We start from the raw sequence: 6,023 nt of genomic DNA on the forward strand, positions 1-6,023 counted from the left end.
ATTATTTTTTCCCTCCCATTGCACCAGACCAACACAGAACTCACCTTCATTTATTGGACTTGTGTTTGCTTGTATGGTGCTTTTTGCAGCAGGCCTTTCCAGCTGATGCTCTGTGTCTCTGTGCAGGATGAGTTTGAGGGGCTGGAAGGGACATGCATTTCAGAGTAGAGCAATCTCTTAACAATAAAAGCCAGAAAATCATTTGTCAGCTCTGAGAAATGTTCCTATGAGCAAGTTACTGAAGTTAAATGAACTTTATATTCTTGAGCTGATCCATTCCTGGAAACTCTGCTTCTACTCAGCCCCTGCCCTGCTGTTACCCTCCACCACTGCAGACACAGGGATAATTGCTGAAGTCATTCTCATCATTATGCTTGTCAGTCTTTTGCTGAAGTCATTCTTGACAGACAAATGGATGTATTGATTTGGTGGTATGCAGACAGCCTCAGACTTCAACTGTTCTGCTGTAAGGAAGAAATCCAAGACTTGCAGGGAACCCTGAGCCTTGCAGAGCTTCTCCAGAGGCAGGTTCAGTGCTGAGATAACATGTTTGCAGGAACACACCTGGCAGTGTTCTGACAGGCTGGTCCTGCCTCTCCTGAGAGCACTGTAGCCTTTTAATAACTTCACTGGAGTTTGGGTAATGATTCCATGGGACATCTGTGTGCCAGATGCAACAACATCTATGCTTTTTGCAGAGTGAAACCATTTTTGTTGCCACATTTCTGTTCAGCATGAGGATGTTTTACTCAACAATCTCCAAAAAAGCCACTGAAGTTACCCCTAGAGTGCAGGAGTTATAAGCCACAAAGCAATAAAGCAGAACAGAAGCTGCTCCATGAACAGGTCAGTCCCTCTGGGAAACTGGCCACTCACATTTGTTTTGTTCACAGGAGTTACAGTTCTGATGTCATCAGTGATGCAACATAGGTAGGAAGTTTCCCAGAGGAACAGGTTCAGAGCACAGTCTGGGTTTGCTGAGGTCAGGGCTGGGTTTGAGATTGCAGACAAACATGAAGGAGCAGTGCTGTAAGCACTTCTGCTCACTTCCAGTCCATCCAAGATAACAACAGCTGGCTCCCTCACTGCCTGTCATGCAAAACGATTCCAACAACAGACCATCACAAACTCTTTTCTTCCCTGGTCCTTGAGCATCTGTACATGCTGAATCACTCTCACAGCATAGATCACTGCTCTCAGCCTGCAGATCCTCCCTGGTTCTCCCTGTGCATCAGCCTCCCACTAACAGCAAACTGACCTTTTCAGCTGCTCTCTGGCCTTGATTTGTAAAATCTCCTAAGAAGTTTGTGCAAGTCTGACTGTGAGTATAAATCTCCAGCCTGGAAAAAACCAACTTGCCAGCACACAAAGGTTGCTCTGTTGCATGTGTAACAGAGATGGTGCTGTGCAGGGAAGTGGGAGGTCCAACGAGCTGGAAGCAACAGGGAACTGTGCTGGGGATGTGGCTGGCTGCAAGGCAGGGACCAAAAGCACTGAAAATTGAGAAATGCACATCAGATTCTTCCCCCTCACCATCTCCTGTGGTGGTATTGCCTCTGTGGCAAGAGATATTTTGAAGGTGACTTAATTCATGTCCTTTTCATGAGACTGAGCACCACTTTCTCTGTGATGAAATGCTCTTAACCAAGATCTGATCAGTAAATAATGACCATTTATAGTGATGGCTTTGGAAATAGAGCTTCACCCCTCAGTTCACCACTCAGAAAAACTCATTCCAGGCATTGCTGAAGTCTTGCTTATGTCCTGTTTTGGGGATTTTAGTGAGCTGGGGATTTTGGGTAGGTCCTTCCCAAGGTTGGATGTACCCTGCACGTGTGTACGAGGCAGCCCGTGCCCAGGCAACCCCGTGTGCTGTGCAATGGGAGCTCAGAGGGGCCAGGGACCAGCTGAATGTGCAGAACAGAGCACAGGGGCAAGGCTTTACACTTTTGAAAGGAGGCTGTGAAGTCATGGATAGGTTTAGCATGCAGTTGTGATTCCTGGAAGGGAGGGATTTGGGGAGTTTCTTTGCTCCCTTATCGCGAGTAAGGTTTGTGGTAGGAATCTTTGAGCCAAAATGCATGTTCTGCTGCATCCTTTGGGCATCATGGCTTTCTGCTCTGCCTTGAACATTGTCATCAGCCCTTCAAGAGCCCATCTTTAGCTGTGCTGCACACCCTGCTTTTACCAAACTTGCTGCTAGATATCCTGATCTCCAGTGGCACCTCTCCAGCATTTTGCAAGATCCTCCTGTGAAAATTAATAACACCATGTAGTGCAGCTCCACGTGGTTCAAGGCAGAGGGTCTGATTCATTCATTCACAAATCCTCCCATAAACACCACGTACAGTTTCCATGACTGGAGCACACAGGCCTCCTGAGCACAGAGCTATGTGATTAAATCAATCAGCTCTGTGGTTTTTAAATGCTTCATGTCATGCAGGAGAGCCTGAGTCATTTTCCAAGGCACACAGCTATCAGCACAGAGGTCTGTTGGCAGTGCTGGCCTCCTGGGACTCAGCATATTTTGCTGTAACTGGAAATCTGCAGTGAGAGGAGAGGATTGCATCACCTACCATGGATGGGCACCTAGGAATCCAGGGGACACAACCACCCTGCTCCAACAGCAGCCAAAGGAAACCAGGATTCCCAACTGGAACCCACTGGAGGCAGATTAAAACTGTTGCAGATCACATGGATCATGTATCAACATCTTGAGGCAAACCTGGCTCATGGGTTTGGGATGTGTGAGGAGAGTGATGAAGAGGAATGTGCCTGTGGAGAGCAGGAGTGGTGCCACCTGTGAATGAGGGCAGGAAGGTTTCCTAATTTCATATCTATACAACACATTTAGGGAATGACACCTCTGGGCATGTTCTGAGATATACTAAATAGGTGGGGGAAGATGGGCTTGGGAGAATGCATAGTCCCCAAAACACCATGCCTGATCTTTAGATGGATGAAGTGAGTGTGAAGCTTTGCTCTGAAGAGTTCTGGTTCCTCTGGGAGTGCTGATTTAAGGTGAGGATTTAACAGTGGTGAGCTATGACAGGATCCTTGGGATGAGGTCCTTGGATTAGAGCCTGTTCAGGAAACAGGGTACAGTAAACCCTGGATGCATCCCCCCAGGTTTTCAGAGATCACCCTGGTACCCCATGAGGCCTCTTGGATTCCCACTTAGGCTGGGAAAATGTGCACAGAAACTTCTGGTGCCTTAATGTTAGCAGTTCCTCCAACTGGAAGGCTATTCTTCTGGTTCCCAGCCTAAATATATTCATGACCTGTTTATCTTTGCTTCATTTTGGGCCATGATTTTGAAAAAACAAAATGTAACAGCCAGCCCACATATGTACTCTAAAATGCTGTCTCATATCAGATGCTTAGACCAAATCCTGCAGCTTTTACATGTAGAGAAATCCTGGTGACTCTGGTGACTCTACCACCCATGTAATACTGCAGTAAGGACTCGCAGGCTTGCCCTGCTCCAGATCAGCTCATTCCAGCAACTGCTCAGACATGTACCCACACAGCCCAGGGTGGGAGAGCAGAATGAGCATGAGCTAAGTATTGGAGATTCAGAGCAATGTTTTATGTTTGAGCCACAATGCTGACAGTGCAACACTACCTGCCTTCCTGTTTGTTTGAGGGGAGGTGCAGAGGTGAAAACTGGAGTGAGCTTCAGCCTAGACCCTGTGCAGCAACAGAGTGATGAGTGCAGCCTTTGTCCAAAGCAGCATCCCTGCAGATGAATTGGAAGCAATTAAAACCTTGTCTCTCACTGTGCCCCCTCCATGGGGATTCCCTCATTGCAGGAAACAGGGAGCAGAGGTTTCTTGAGGTTGTAGCCAGCCCCTGCCGTTTGTGGCAATTATGCTGATATGCCACCTGTCTGTTTCAGTGGTAGATTCCTTGAAACACACCACCATAGCCCCTGTACTCATATGCCATGATCTAGTTTGTTTGTCAGATGTAGATGAAAGCTCCCCAGCACCAACTGCAGCAACATTCAAACCCCTACATTCAGCTTTGAAGTTAGCAACCCACTAAGCTATGGAGGCTGGCTTCCTTCTGCTTCATCCTGCACTGACTCAGTGGGACAACTGACATCCTACAGCTGTTTTATACAAGTAAATCATGGAAAAAAACAACCTTCCTTTTTTTGTCTTAATTCCAGTCTTTGGTTCTAGCCAATTGTTTACAGCATGCCTAGCTTAGTTTCCATGCCCATTTAGCCTTTGGCTTATTTGATGTGCTTGCCAGAAGGAAGGTTCTTAATTCCTTTTTATCCCAAATTATTTTTTCTGCAGCTGTGACGTGAGATGATTCTGCCAAATAATTTAGGCTCAAAATCTGACCTATATTGCAAATCATAAGATACTGATGATGTTACTGGGATTTTAAGGAGAGAGTTTACACTGCACTGTATTATTTTAATGGAAGCCTGCAAGAATTTCCTGCCTTCTTCTTATTATTAAGTACTATGAATACTGTAAGGCAAATGTTGATGTTCCACATGCAACAGAATGCAATGAAAGATCTTATGGAAACAGACATATGAAGAGACTTGTGTGTGTTTTACAGGGCAGTTTCAAAAATCTATCTTCAGTCACATCATGAGACATAAGTTTTGTTGCTGGTGCAAACAGCAAAAAATATCAAGAGCAGTAATGTAGCTTCTTTAAATACACTTGGCAAAAGCATTTACAATTCTAGAGGTTCAATGTTGCAACTACATGAATATCTGATTACTTGTAAACATCTCTGTAGGCCCTCCTTAATGGCCAATTTGGTCTGATATGTCTTTGGGCAAAATCCAGATGGGGAGCACGAGGTGCTTCAGAGTATGTGATGTGGGAAGTGCAGGAGTCTGCAAGGGCCATTTCAGTTTCAGGGGACACGGGGGCCATCAGCACCAGAGGCTTCATCACTCCTAGCAAAGCTCCCAACCCTCCCCTGCCAGGCCTGGTGGCATGGACATCATCAGGCACATCAGCATCCCCTGAGGATGGTGGAGAGGGCAAAGCTTTCTTGGCAGTGGTGAGAGCATCATCATGGGATGTGGCAGACATCAGCTCGAGTGCCTGAGGGGCATGTTTATGCCATGCAGTATAAACAGACGCGTCGGGAAAGCAGCACGCTGTACAGAAATGTCTTGAGTCACTTTGTGGAGATAAATACCAAGTTGATGCTCTCCCAGATCTGGGTCTGCCTTGCCCATATACGGCCCATCATCAGCCCTGCCTCAGCTTTGCTTCAGGGGCGGGGAGCCGTGGGAATTCATCTCTCCACACGCGTTTGGGGGCTGCCGGTGAGTTTCGGGGCCGTGTGTGGGGATTCGTGACATGCAGGGGGATCTGTGGGAGGCCGGCAGGCTGGGGTCCACTCCACCCCCACAAGCCACGAGGTCGGGTCCCAGGCTGCTGGACTGAAGCAAGAGGAGCAACCGCCTTCATCTGCTTTTGAAGGAGCGATCTGATGCGCACAGCTGCCCACTGATGGCTTGAGCAGATGTGTCCTCATTGCCTGCAGAAAGGCCAGGAGACCTTGGGAACAGCATCTGCCAGAGTCGGTGGCCTTTGGGTGGGGAGATGAGAAGTGTTCTATTAGATCGTACCAAGGAGCCCGGTGGGTGTTGGCGTGGGGACGCGGTGGGCACGGGGTTTCTGCGGGGACGTGGCGGCTGGCTCGGTGAGGACACAGTGGGCTTGTGGCCGTGGTTAGGATTGTACCCCGGGGGAGAAGGAGCTGCCTGGGGACAGGCCCGGGACGGGGCGCTGTGCCGGGGCAGCGCCTGCCCGCCCGGCGGGGGCACCACCGAGCCGCCTGCGAGCGCGGAGCCGTTGCGCGCCGGCGCTAGGACCCGGCACAGCCTCGCCAGCCGGCGAGGGGTGGGCGGGGCTACCCGTGCTAAGCAGCCGAGCCAATGAGCGCGAGGATGTTGCCGGGCTCATTTGCATGCCGGCGCGACGCACCCAATGAGCGTGCGAGTTGCCGGCCGCGCTGCGCTCCCAGGCGCCCCGCCC

The sequence above is a fragment of the Colius striatus genome, chromosome 16, assembly GCF_028858725.1.
Source record: "Colius striatus isolate bColStr4 chromosome 16, bColStr4.1.hap1, whole genome shotgun sequence".
Taxonomy (NCBI): Eukaryota; Metazoa; Chordata; class Aves; order Coliiformes; family Coliidae; genus Colius; species Colius striatus.